The 15,471-nt window shown below is 44.5% G+C and overlaps 1 protein-coding gene across 11 annotated transcripts in view; it reads right to left on the bottom strand.

Annotated features, from left to right (window-relative positions):
* LOC110515988 (janus kinase and microtubule-interacting protein 3) overlaps positions 1–15,471 on the bottom strand; it is a 107,067-nt gene that overhangs the window by 90,637 nt on the left and 959 nt on the right. The gene's annotated exons all lie outside the window — the stretch shown is intronic.

Raw genomic sequence — 15,471 nt, forward strand, 5'->3', positions numbered from 1 at the left:
CCAGTTTAGGGTTTGGCCGGGGTAGGCCGTCATTTGAAAATAAGAATGTGTTCTTAACTGACATGCCTAGTTAAATAAAGATTACATTTTTATTTTGTTTTTAAAGTTAGACTGTTGATCCATTCATAACAAGTTAGACTATTGATCCATTCATAACAAGTTAGACTATTGATCCATTCATAACAAGTTAGACTATTGATCCATTCATAACAAGTTAGACTGTTGATCCATTCATAACAAGTTAGACTGTTGATCCATTCATAACAAGTTAGACTATTGATCCATTCATAACAAGTTAGACTATTGATCCATTCATAACAAGTTAGACTATTGATCCATTCATAACAAGTTAGACTATTGATCCATTCATAACAAGTTAGACTATTGATCCATTCATAACAAGTTAGACTATTGATCCATTCATAACAAGTTAGACTATTGATAAATTCATAACAAGTTAGACTATTGATCCATTCATAACAAGTTAGACTATTGATCCATTCATAACAAGTTAGACTATTGATCCATTCATAACAAGTTAGACTATTGATCCATTCATAACAAGTTAGACTATTGATCCATTCATAACAAGTTAGACTGTTGATCCATTCATAACAAGTTAGACTATTGATCCATTCATAACAAGTTAGACTATTGATCCATTCATAACAAGTTAGACTATTGATCCATTCATAACAAGTTAGACTATTGATCCATTCATAACAAGTTAGGCTGTTGATCCATTCATAACAAGTTAGACTATTGATCCATTCATAACAAGTTAGACTATTGATCCATTCATAACAAGTTAGACTGTTGATCCATTCATAACAAGTTAGACTGTTGATCCATTCATAACAAGTTAGACTGTTGATCCATTCATAACAAGTTAGACTATTGATCCATTCATAACAAGTTAGACTATTGATCCATTCATAACAAGTTAGACTGTTGATCCATTCATAACAAGTTAGACTGTTGATCCATTCATAACAAGTTAGACTATTGATCCATTCATAACAAGTTAGACTATTGATCCATTCATAACAAGTTAGACTATTGATCCATTCATAACAAGTTAGACTATTGATCCATTCATAACAAGTTAGACTATTGATCCATTCATAACAAGTTAGACTGTTGATCCATTCATAACAAGTTAGACTGTTGATCCATTCATAACAAGTTAGACAACAACTTAAGAGTTTGACGTCTTTGTCTACTTCTTCTGTCCCACCTGGAAGAAGAAGAAGACAGAAGAGGAGGAGGAAGAGGAGGAGGAAGAGAAGGAGGAAGAGAAGGAGGAAGAGGAGGAGGAAGAAAAGGAGGAGAAAGAGGAGGAGGAAGAGGAGGAGGAAGAGGAGGAGAAAGAGGAGGAGGAAGAGGAGGAGGAAAAGGATGAGAAAGAGAACACAAGACAGAAACACGGTTACGTGATAAACAGGAATATGATCCATAGGGAGGGTGTCTAGAATTATTCCAACTGTAAGTGTGTCAATTCAAGCTCTACTACAGCATATCCAAGCAGCCTTGCAGACAGACTTGCAGACAGACTTGCAGACAGACTTGCAGACAGACTTGCAGACAGACTTGCCTCACACCGGTTTCCACCAGCACTTCCAAAGGGTAACTTCAGGTTCCCAAGCCTTTTCGGTTTCCCATTCTGTGGAATCTCTGAGAAATGAAGGCTAGGCAAAACGTAGACCAAATGATTCGGATAATATAAACATCAGGAGGAGGAGTCTTTGAAAGTCTTCTCCAACATGTGTGTCATTGTGTCATGACAAGGTAAATCTGCATCACGTCACACGACCCAATCCTCTAATCCTCTTGTCATCGTCAGCCTCCTGTAATAACATTCTAGCCTGGTCAAACAGACTGACCGCTGTGCTCACCTGAAGTAAACACAATGGGATAATAATAACAATAATAATAATAACAATAACAATAATAACAATAATAATAATAATAATAACAATAATAACAATAATCATAATAATAATAATAATAACAATAATAATAATAATAATAACAATAATAATCATCATAATAATAACAATCATAATAATAATAGTAACAATAATAATAATAATAATAATAATAATAACAATAATAATAACAATAATAACAATAATAATAATAATAATAATAATAATAACAATACTAATAATAACAATAATAATAACAATAATAATAACAATAATAACAACAATAATAATAATAATAATAACAATAATAATATTAATAATAATAATAATAATAATAATAATCTCCTGAGATCAGACTGGTTCCAACAAGCTCATAACATTCACCTGTGTTCGACCAATAGAGCACATAAAAAAACATCCTTGACTTGCCCTGTTAGTTTTTTCGTACCAGCAGATAACTGCAGCTATGTGTACAGTGAATACACAAATGTTCATGTATATTCCATGGCAGATCCACTCCCATTAAATCATATGTTATTGGTCACATATACATACATGTTTAGCAGATGTTATTGCGGGTGTTGTGAAAATGCTTGTGTTTCTCGCTCCAACAGTGCAGTCATACCTAACAATTTCACAACAATACACACAAATCTAAAGGTAAAATAATGGAATTAAGAAATATATAAATATTAGGACGAGCAATGTCAGAGTGGCATTTACTAAAATGCAGTAACATAATTAAAGTGACCAGTGATGACAGGTCTATGTACAGAGGGCAGCAGCCTCTAAGGTGTAGGGTTGAGTAACCAGTAAAGACAGGTCTATGTACAGAGGGCAGCAGTCTCTAAGGTGCAGGGTTGAGTAACCAGTGATGACAGGTCTATGTACAGAGGGCAGCAGCCTCTAAGGTGCAGGGTTGAGTAACCAGTGATGACAGGTCTATGTACAGAGGGCAGCAGTCTCTAAGGTGTAGGGTTGAGTAACCAGTGATGACAGGTCTATGTACAGAGGGCAGCAGCCTCTAAGGTGTAGGGTTGAGTAACCAGTGATGACAGGTCTATGTACAGAGGGCAGCAGCCTCTAAGGTGCAGGGTTGAGTAACCAGTGATGACAGGTCTATGTACAGAGGGCAGCAGTCTCTAAGGTGCAGGGTTGAGTAACCAGTGATGACAGGTCTATGTACAGAGGGCAGCAGTCTCTAAGGTGTAGGGTTGAGTAACCAGTGATGACAGGTCTATGTACAGAGGGCAGCAGTCTCTAAGGTGTAGGGTTGAGTAACCAGTGATGACAGGTCTATGTACAGAGGGCAGCAGCCTCTAAGGTGCAGGGTTGAGTAACCAGTGATGACAGGTCTATGTACAGAGGGCAGCAGCCTCTAAGGTGTAGCGTTGAGTAACCGGGTAGTAAACGGCTAGTGATGGATGTTTAACAGTCTGGTTGAGTAACCGGGTGGAAGCAGTATGTACATCTATGTGAATGTCTATCAGCCTAAATATATCCATGTAAGCCTTCGGTGCAGCTTGGTTTGTGGTCCTACAGTATGTTAGCTTACAATCTCAAAGCTTTTTAGTTCCCCCCCCGCTCTGTTGAACCACTGATCTACAGTATGTCCAACAGGCAATACACAGACCCGGATACATGAGGACTACATTAAACACAGCCACTTTGTTGTGTTGAGAAATCCAATACAGTGACACGTTTCCAAGCCACAACTCTCTCTCTACCCGACCAGCACGCTAGTTGAATTATACATGAGCCAGTCCAGACTGGACCCACAAGAATCGAGAGAGAGAGAGAGAGAGAGAGGTGCAAAACCTGTGAATTGTCATGATTCTACAGGACACATGTTCATATATGTTCATGCCCCTGAACAGGCAGTTAACCCACTGTTCCTAGGCCGTCTTTGAAAATAAGAATTTGTTCTTAACTGACTTGCCTAGTTAAATAAATGTAAAAGAAATATGATGACATTTGAAGGACTGACCACAGAATATGACAGACAGTTTGAGCAGTTCACATCCCCACCAAAAAGACAGAGAAACGATCACTAAAACAATACATTTTAAACTACTGGGAAACGAGTCTGTTGTGACAGACTGCTGCATAAATACCAAATCCACCAGCAAAGAGATTTAAATGAACTAGAAACAAACACATCTAGAATATAGCTTTCTGCCCAAAACCGTGGAATGTAAAGTCAGCAAACAGTTCAACAGCCTGGGCTTCTCTCTGGATCATCTCCTTACAGAACAGACAGTAGAGACACTCATCCATCACAGTGACAGAGCAGGAACAGGGAAATAGAGGGAGGTAGGGAGATAGAGAGAGGGGGAGATAGAGAGGGGGAGAGAGAGGGGGGGGAGAGAGAGAGAGAGAGAGAGAGAGAGAGAGAGAGGGGAGAGACAGACACAGAGACACAGAGAAACAGAGAGAGAAAGAGAGGGAGGGAGGGAATGATAGAGAGATAGATAGCTTTCTAGAGAGCGAGAGACACAGAGAGAGAGAGACAGAGAGAGAGAGAGAGCGAGAGAGAGAGAGAGAGAGAGAGAGAGAGACAGAGAGAGAGAGAGAGAGAGAGAGAGGGGGAAAGAGGGAGAGGGTGTAGTCTCATTCACTAGAGAAACCCTTGTCATGTCGTATGAGAAATGATGTGTGAGCCTCTAACACTGTAACAACTATAATATTGTAATATCGGCCACATTGAGTAATGAGGTATCTCTGGACCACTGGGAATATCTCTCACGCCACAGCAGAGAAGCGAGCAGTGTACTGACATTCAATAAGAACGATTTGAACGCTCAACCTTCAGTGAAGAAATATTGAGAAAAAATATAAATAAAAGTATAACTACAGCAAGTTGGCAACAAATATTCCTAAAGAGAAGACATTTTGATCTGACAGTTACCAAAACACTAGCTGTCTGACAGCGCAGGAATACAGTACAATTGGACATTGGACGGGAAACATTTAATTCCTGGACCGAGCGAAGCTGTACCATATCCCCTGGGCTGTTCTGTATCTCAGACAGACAGTGTTCGTGCCAATGCTACTGTGTCCCAGTGCCCACCAGGCCAGTACTGTCACAATCTAGTCCACATAACAGATGTGACTATTCCCCTTCACAAACCCTGACCTCTGACAGACAGAGCAGGAGAGGAGGGATACAGAGAGGGGGGATACAGAGAGGAGGGATACAGAGTGGAGGGATACAGAGAGGAGGGATACAGAGGAGGAATACAGAGAGGAGGGATACAGAGAGGAGGGATACAGAGAGGAGGAATACAGAGAAAGTAACGGAAAGGTTGCTAGATCGAATCTCAGAGCTGACATTCGATCTGTCATTCTGCCCCTGAACAAGGCAGTTTAACCCACTGTTCCCCGATAGGCGGTCATTGTAAATAAGAATTTGTTCTTAACTGACTTACCTTGAGTACATAAATGATAAGGTGATGGTTTGAGGACAAGATTGGGAATTAGCACACTATCTTGAGTGCTACTTTTGGCCAGAGCCCTATGGAGATAGTAGTGCTATAGGGTCCTGGTCTAAAGTAGTGCACTATATAGGGAATAGGGTGCCATTTGGGACACAAACACCCTGGATACCTAGTCTAACACCTCTGATCACACAGATACCTAGTCTATCACCTGATAACTAGTCTAAAACCTGATACCTAGTCTAACACCTGATACCTAGTCTAACACCTCTGATCACACAGATACCTAGTCTATCACCTGATACCTAGTCTATCCCCTGATACCTAGTCTATCACCTGATACCTAGTCTAACATCTGATACCTATTATATCACCTGATACCTAGTCTAACACCTGATACCTAGTCTAACACCTGATACCTAGTCTAACATCTGAAACCTAGTCTAACACCTCTGATCACACAGATTCCTAGTCTAACACCTGATACCTAGTCTATCCCCTGATACCTAGTCTAACATCTGATACCTAGTCTATCATCTGATACCTAGTCTAACTTCTGATACCTAGTCTATCATCTGATTCCTAGTCTAACACCTGATACCTAGTCTATCACCTGATACCTAGTCTAACACCTGATACATAGTCTATCACCTGATACCTAGTCTAACATCTGATACCTAGTCTAACACCTGATACCTAGTAAATCACCTGATACCTAGTCTAACACCTGATACCTAGTCTAACACCTGCTAGCTAGTCTAAGACCACTGATCACACTGCTAGCTGCTAGCACTGCTAGCTAGTCTAAAACCTCTGATCACACTGCTAGCTGCTAGCACTGCTATCTAGTCTAAAACCTCTGATCACACTGCTAGCTGCTAGCACTGCTATCTAGTCTAAAACCTCTGATCACACTGCTAGCTGCTAGCACTGCTATCTAGTTTAAAACCTCTGAACACACTGCTAGCTAGTCTAAAACCTCTGATCACACTGCTAGCTAGTCTAAAACCTCTGATCACACTGCTAGCTAGTCTAAAACCTCTGATCACACTGCTAGCTAGTCTAAAACCTCTGATCACACTGCTAGCTAGTCTAAAACCTCTGATCACACTGCTAGCTAGTCTAAAACCTCTGATCACACTGCTAGCTAGTCTAAAACCTCTGATCACACTGCTAGCTAGTCTAAAACCTCTGATCACACTGCTAGGTAGTCTAAAACCTCTGATCACACTGCTAGCTAGTCTAAAACCTCTGATCACACTGCTAGCTAGTCTAAAACCTCTGATCACACTGCTAGCTAGTCTAAAACCTCTGATCACACTGCTAGGTAGTTTACCAGCTCTGATCACACTGCTAGGTAGTCTAAAACCTCTGATCACACTGCTAGCTAGTCTAAAACCTCTGATCACACTGCTAGCTAGTCTAAAACCTCTGATCACACTGCTAGCTAGTCTAAAACCTCTGATCACACTGCTAGGTAGTCTAAAACCTCTGATCACACTGCTAGGTAGTTTACCAGCTCTGAACACACTGCTAGCTAGTTTAAAACCTCTGAACACACTGCTAGCTAGTCTAAAACCTCTGATCACACTGCTAGGTAGTCTAAAACCTCTGATCACACTGCTAGCTAGTCTAAAACCTCTGATCACACTGCTAGCTAGTCTAAAACCTCTGATCACACTGCTAGCTAGTCTAAAACCTCTGATCACACTGCTAGCTAGTCTAAAACCTCTGATCACACTGCTAGCTAGTTTACCAGCTCTGATCACACTGCTAGCTAGTTTACCAGCTCTGATCACACTGCTAGCTAGTCTAAAACCTCTGATCACACTGCTAGCTAGTCTAAAACCTCTGAACACACTGCTAGGTAGTCTAAAACCTCTGATCACACTGCTAGGTAGTCTAAAACCTCTGATCACACTGCTAGCTAGTTTACCAGCTCTGATCACACTGCTAGCTAGTCTAAAACCTCTGATCACACTGCTAGCTAGTCTAAAACCTCTGAACACACTGCTAGGTAGTCTAAAACCTCTGATCACACTGCTAGCTAGTCTAAAACCTCTGATCACACTGCTAGGTAGTTTACCAGCTCTGATCACACTGCTAGGTAGTCTAAAATCTCTGAACACACTGTTAGCTAGTCTAACACCTCTGAACACACTGTTAGCTAGTCTAACAGTTGTCAGTTGGTTTTTCATAGCCAAGCATTTAGAGGTTGAGACAGCAGGTGCAGTAGAGAGAGAGAGGTGTGTTGTGTCTGTCACAATCTAAACGTCCCAGGCACCAGCATGCTTCTCTTGGTTTAGGTGAGAAGAGAGAGAGGTGTGTTGTGTCTGTCACAATCTAAACGTCCCAGGCACCAGCATGCTTCTCTTGGTTTAGGTGAGAAGAGAGAGAGGTGTGTTGTGTCTGTCACAATCTAAACCTCCCAGGCACCAGCATGCTTCTCTTGGTTTAGGTGAGAAGAGAGAGAGGTGTGTTGTGTCTGTCACAATCTAAACGTCCCAGGCACCAGCATGCTTCTCTTGGTTTAGGTGAGAAGAGAGAGAGGTGTGTTGTGTCTGTCACAATCTAAACGTCCCAGGCACCAGCATGCTTCTCTTGGTTAGGTGAGAAGAGAGAGAGGTGTGTTGTGTCTGTCACAATCTAAACGTCCCAGGCACCAGCATGCTTCTCTTGGTTAGGTGAGAAGAGAGAGAGGTGTGTTGTGTCTGTCACAATCTAAACGTCCCAGGCACCAGCATGCTTCTCTTGGTTAGGTGAGAAGAGAGAGAGGTGTGTTGTGTCTGTCACAATCTAAACGTCCCAGGCACCAGCATGCTTCTCTTGGTTAGGGTGAGAAGAGAGAGAGGTGTGTTGTGTCTGTCACAATCTAAACGTCCCAGGCACCAGCATGCTTCTCTTGGTTTAGGTGAGAAGAGAGAGAGGTGTGTTGTGTCTGTCACAATCTAAACGTCCCAGGCACCAGCATGCTTCTCTTGGTTTAGGTGAGAAGAGAGAGAGGTGTGTTGTGTCTGTCACAATCTAAACGTCCCAGGCACCAGCATGCTTCTCTTGGTTAGGTGAGAAGAGAGAGAGGTGTGTTGTGTCTGTCACAATCTAAACGTCCCAGGCACCAGCATGCTTCTCTTGGTTAGGGTGAGAAGAGAGAGAGGTGTGTTGTGTCTGTCACAATCTAAACGTCCCAGGCACCAGCATGCTTCTCTTGGTTTAGGTGAGAAGAGAGAGAGGTGTGTTGTGTCTGTCACAATCTAAACGTCCCAGGCACCAGCATGCTTCTCTTGGTTTAGGTGAGAAGAGAGAGAGGTGTGTTGTGTCTGTCACAATCTAAACGTCCCAGGCACCAGCATACTTCTCTTGGTTTAGGTGAGAAGAGAGAGAGATGTGTTGTGTCTGTCACAAACTAAACGTCCCAGGCACCAGCATGCTTCTCTTGGTTAGGATGAGAAGAGAGAGAGATGTGTTGTGTCTGTCACAAACTAAACGTCCCAGGCACCAGCATGCTTCTCTTGGTTAGGGTGAGAAGAGAGAGAGGTGTGTTGTGTCTGTCACAATCTAAACGTCCCAGGCACCAGCATGCTTCTCTTGGTTTAGGTGAGAAGAGAGAGAGGTGTGTTGTGTCTGTCACAATCTAAACGTCCCAGGCACCAGCATGCTTCTCTTGGTTAGGGTGAGAAGAGAGAGAGGTGTTTTGTGTCTGTCACAATCTAAACGTCCCAGGCACCAGCATGCTTCTCTTGGTTTAGGTGAGAAGAGAGAGAGGTGTGTTTTGCTGGTCATTATAGTTGAACTATGAATACAAACCTTAATCCCAGTTTGACTTATTCTCAAAGCCATAACCCTGTTCTACACTCTTAGAAAAAAAAGGGGTCTTTGTCTGTCCTCGTATGAGAACCCTTTTGGGTTCCTGGTAGAACCCTTTTGGGTTCCAGGTAGAACCCTCTGTAGAAAGAGTTCTACACGGAACCCAAAAGGGTAGAACTCTTTCTACAGAGTGTTCTACCTAGAACCCAAAAGGGTTCTACCTCATGGCTTGGTTTTTGCTCTGTCAAGCACTGTCAACTGTGGGACCTTATATAGACAGGTAAGTGCCTTTCCAAATTATGTCCAAATCAATTGAATTTACCACAGGTTGATTCCAATCAAGTTGTAGAAACATCTCAAGGATGATCAATGGAAACAGGATGCACCTGAGCTCAATTTTGTGTCTCGTAGCAAAGGGTCTGAATACTTATGTAAATAAGGTATTTCTGTTTCTAAAAACCTGTTTTTGCTTTGTCATTATGGGATATTGTGTTTATATGGCTGAGGATTCGTTTTAATTTAATCAATTTTAGAATAAGGCTGTAACGTAACAACGTTATAAGGGTGACTAACTACCCCATCACAGAGACCACAGAGTTGTTCTGTAATAAGGGTGACTAACTACCCCACCACAGAGACCACAGAGTTGTTCTGTATTAAGGGTGACTAACTACCTCACCACAGAGTTGTTCTGTATTAAGGGTGACTAACTACCCTACCACAGAGTTGTTCTGTAATAAGGGTGACTAACTACCCCATCACAGAGACCACAGAGTTGTTCTGTAATAAGGGTGACTAACTACCCCATCACAGAGACCACAGAGTTGTTCTGTAATAAGGGTGACTAACTACCCCACCACAGAGACCACAGAGTTGTTCTGTAATAAGGGTGACTAACCACCTCACCACAGAGACCACAGAGGTGTTCTGTAATAAGGGTGACTAACTACCCCACCACAGAGACCACAGAGTTGTTCTGTAATAAGGGTGACTAACTACTCCACCACAGAGACCACAGAGTTGTTCTGTAATAAGGGTGACTAACTACCCCATCACAGAGACCACAGAGTTGTTCTGTAATAAGGGTGACTAACTACCCCATCACAGAGACCACAGAGTTGTTCTGTAATAAGGGTGACTAACTACCCCACCACAGAGACCACAGAGTTGTTCTGTAATAAGGGTGACTAACTACCCCACCACAGAGACCACAGAGTTGTTCTGTAATAAGGGTGACTAACTACCCCACCACAGAGACCACAGAGTTGTTCTGTAATAAGGGTGACTAACTACCCCACCACAGAGACCACAGAGTTGTTCTGTAATAAGGGTGACTAACTACTCCACCACAGAGACCACAGAGTTGTTCTGAACATACCCAGAACAACTACAATATGTTTCAACCATCTCTACACACATGAACGTACCCAGAACAACTACAATATGCACATCCTTAACACGCTATAAGTCACCATCCAGGACCTATATAAAATGCTGTGTCATTCTATCAAACTCCGGAAAGACCATCAAAGTCATAGACCGTGTTCTCTGCTACCGCACGATAAGTGGTACCGGAGCACCAAGTCTAGGACCAGAAGGCTCCTTAACAGCTTTTACCCAGAAGCCATCAGACTCCTAAACAATTAATCATACCCCGCCCCCCATGTGTTTTGTACACTGCTGCTACTCGCTGTTTATTATCTTTGCACAGTCACTCCACCCCTACCTTTAATTTCACCTTTAATTTCACCTTTTATTTAACCAGGTAGGCTAGTTGAACAACTACAGTGCGTTTTCAACTGTACCTAGATGTACAAATGACCCCAACTAACTTGTACCCCTGCACACTGACTCTGTACCGGTACCCCCTGTCTATAGTCTCCACATTGACTCTGTACCGGTACCCCCTGTATATAGCCTTCACATTGACTCTGTACCAGTACCCCCTGTATATAGCCTCCACACTGACTCTGTACCGGTACCCCCTGTATAAAGCCTCGACATTGACTCTGTACCAGTACCCCCTGTATATAGCCTCCACATTGACTCTGTACCGTAATACCCTGTATATAGCCTCCACACTGACTCTGTACCGGTACCCCCTGTATATAGCCTCCAAATTGACTCTGTACCGGTACCCCCTGTATATAGCCTCCAAATTGACTCTGTACCAGTACCCCCTGTACATAGCCTCCACATTGACTCTGTACCGGTACCCCCTGTATATAGCCTCCACATTGACTCTGTACCGGTACCCCCTGTATATAGCCTCCACACTGACTCTGTACCGGTACCCCCTGTATATAGCCTCCACACTGACTCTGTACCGGTACCCCCTGTATATAGCCTCCACACTGACTCTGTACCGGTACCCCCTGTATATAGCCTCCACATTGACTCTGTACCGGTACCCCCTGTATATAGCCTCCACATTGACTCTGTACCGGTACCCCCTGTATATAGCCTCCACATTGACTCTGTACCGGTACCCCCTGTATATAGCCTCCACATGGACTCTGTACCGGTACCCCCTGTATATAGCCTCCACATTGACTCTGTACCGGTACCCCCTGTATATAGCCTCCACACTGACTCTGTACCGGTACCCCCTGTATATAGCCTCCACACTGACTCTGTACCGGTACCCCCTGTATATAGCCTCCACATTGACTCTGTACCGGTACCCCCTGTATATAGCCTCCACATTGACTCTGTACCGGTACCCCCTGTATATAGCCTCCACTCTGACTCTGTACTGGTACCCCCTGTATATAGCCTCCACATTGACTCTGTACCGGTACCCCCTGTATATAGCCTCCACATTGACTCTGTATCGGTACCCCCTGTATATAGCCTCCACACTGACTCTGTACCGGTACCCCCTGTATATAGCCTCCACACTGACTCTGTACCGGTACCCCCTGTATATAGCCTCCACACTGACTCTGTATCGGTACCCCCTGTATATAGCCTCCACATTGACTCTGTACCGGTACCCCTTGTATATAGCCTCCACACTGACTCTGTACCGGTACCCCCTGTATATAGCCTCCACATTGACTCTGTACCGGTAACCCCTGTCTATAGCCTCCACACTGACTCTGTACCGGTACCCCTTGTATATAGCCTCCACACTGACTCTGTACCGGTACCCCCTGTATATAGCCTCCACACTGACTCTGTACCGGTACCCCCTGTATATAGCCTCCACATTGACTCTGTACCGGTACCCCCTGTATATAGCCTCCACATTGACTCTGTACCAGTTCCCCTGTATATAGCCTCCTCATTGACTCTGTACTGGTACCCCCTGAATATAGCCTCCACATTGACTCTGTACCAGTTCCCCTGTATATAGCCTCCACATTGACTCTGTACCAGTACCCCCTGTATATAGCCTCCACATTGACTCTGTACCGGTACCCCCTGTATATAGCCTCCACATTGACTCAGTACCAGTACCCCCAGTATGTAGCCTCCACATTGACTCTGTACCGGTACCCCCTGTATATAGCCTCCACATTGACTCTGTACCGGTACCCCCTGTATATAGCCTCCACATTGACTCAGTACCAGTACCCCCAGTATATAGCCTCCACATTGACTCTGTACCGGTACCCCCTGTATATAGCCTCCACATTGACTCAGTACCAGTACCCCCAGTATATAGCCTCCACATTGACTCTGTACCAGTACCCCCTGTATATAGCCTCCACATTGACTCTGTACCGGTACCCCCAGTATATAGCCTCCACATTGACTCTGTACCAGTACCCCCTGTATATAGCCTCCACATTGACTCTGTACCAGTACCCCCTGTATATAGCCTCCACACTGACTCTGCACCGGTACCCCCTGTATATAGCCTCCACACTGACTCTGTACCGGTAACCCCTGTATATAGCCTCCACATTGACTCTGTACCAGTACCCCCTGTATATAGCCTCCACATTGACTCTGTACTGGTACCCCCTGTATTTAGCCTCCACATTGACTCTGTACCGGTACCCCCTGTATATAGCCTCCACATTGACTCTGTACCAGTTCCCCTGTATATAGCCTCCACATTGACTCTGTACTGGTACCCCCTGTATATAGCCTCCACATTGACTCTGTACCAGTTCCCCTGTATATAGCCTCCACATTGACTCTGTACCGGTACCCCCTGTATATAGCCTCCACATTGACTCAGTACCAGTACCCCCAGTATATAGCCTCCACATTGACTCTGTACCGGTACCCCCTGTATATAGCCTCCACATTGACTCAGTACCAGTACCCCCTGTATATAGCCTCCACATTGACTCTGTACCAGTACCCCCTGTATATAGCCTCCACATTGACTCTGTACCGGTACCCCCTGTATATAGCCTCCACATTGACTCAGTACCAGTACCCCCAGTATATAGCCTCCACATTGACTCTGTACCGGTACCCCCTGTATATAGCCTCCACATTGACTCAGTACCAGTACCCCCAGTATATAGCCTCCACATTGACTCTGTACCAGTACCCCCTGTATATAGCCTCCACATTGACTCTGTACCGGTACCCCCAGTATATAGCCTCCACATTGACTCTGTACCAGTACCCCCTGTCTATAGCCTCCACATTGACTCTGTACCAGTACCCCCTGTATATAGCCTCCACACTGACTCTGTACCAGTACCCCCTGTATATAGCCTCCACATTGACTCTGTACCAGTACCCCCTGTATATAGCCTCCACATTGACTCTGTATCGGTACCCCTGTATATAGCCTCCACATTGACTCTGTACCAGTACCCCCTGTATATAGCCTCCACATTGACTCTGTACCGGTACCCCCTGTATATAGTCTCCACACTGACTCTGTACCGGTACCCCCTGTATATAGCCTCCACACTGACTCTGTACCGGTACCCCCTGTATATAGCCTCCACATTGACTCTGTACCGGTACCCCCTGTATATAGCCTTCACACTGACTCTGTACCAGTACCCCCTGTTTATAGCCTCCACATTGACTCTGTACCGGTACCACCTGTATATAGCCTCCACACTGACTCTGTACCAGTACCCCCTGTATATAGCCTCCACACTGACTCTGTACCAGTACCCCCTGTATATAGCCTCCACACTGACTCTGTACCAGTACCCCCTGTATATAGCCTCCACACTGACTCTGCACCGGTACCCCCTGTATATAGCCTCCACATTGACTCTGTATCGGTACCCCCTGTATATAGCCTCCACATTGACTCTGTATCGGTACCCCCTGTATATAGCCTCCACACTGACTCTGTATCGGTACCCCCTGTATATAGCCTCCACACTGACTCTGTACCAGTACCCCCTGTATATAGCCTCCACACTGACTCTGTATCGGTACCCCCTGTATATAGCCTCCACATTGACTCTGTACCAGTACCCCCTGTATATAGCCTCCACACTGACTCTGTACCAGTACCCCCTGTATATAGCCTCCACACTGACTCTGTACCGGTACCCCCTGTATATAGCCTCCACACTGACTCTGTACCGGTACCCCCTGTATATAGCCTCCACACTGACTCTGTACCAGTACCCCCTGTTTATAGCCTCCACATTGACTCTGTACCGGTACCACCTGTTTATAGCCTCCACATTGACTCTGTACCGGTACTCCCTGTATATAGCCTCCACACTGATTCTGTACCAGTACCCCCTGTATATATCCTCGTTATTGTTATTTTATTGTGTTAATTTGTTGATAATGTTTAACTTTAGTTTATTTGGTAAATATTTTCTTAATTCTTCTTGAACTGTTAACTGTTGGTTAAGGGCTTGTAACTAAGCGTTTCACTGTAAAGTCGACATGTGACAAATAAAGTTTGATTCGATTTGAACATACAAATTGCAGGCAGTTTTGGATCTGCACCTGTCAAAATAATTACATCATCTCTGGCTGGCAGAGACTAAAGCGACCCGACCAACATCTCTGGCTGGCAGAGACTGGAGCGACCCGACCAACATCTCTGGCTGGCAGAGACTGGAGCGACCCGACCAACATCTCTGGCTGACAGAAACTGGAGCGACCCGACCAACATGTCTGGCTGGCAGAGACTGGAGCGACCCGACCAACATCTCTGGCTGACAGAGACCGGAGCGACCCGACCAACATGTCTGGCTGGCAGAGACTGGAGCGACCCGACTAACATCTCTGGCTGACAGAGAGTGGAGCGACCCGACCAACATGTCTGGCTGGCAGAGACTGGAGCGACCCGACCAACATCTCTGGCTGGCAGAGACTGGAGCGACCCGACCAACATCTCTGGCTGGCTG

Source organism: Oncorhynchus mykiss, chromosome 23, assembly GCF_057628025.1.
Source record: "Oncorhynchus mykiss isolate SJ-2025 chromosome 23, ASM5762802v1, whole genome shotgun sequence".
NCBI classification, from domain to species: domain Eukaryota; kingdom Metazoa; phylum Chordata; class Actinopteri; order Salmoniformes; family Salmonidae; genus Oncorhynchus; species Oncorhynchus mykiss.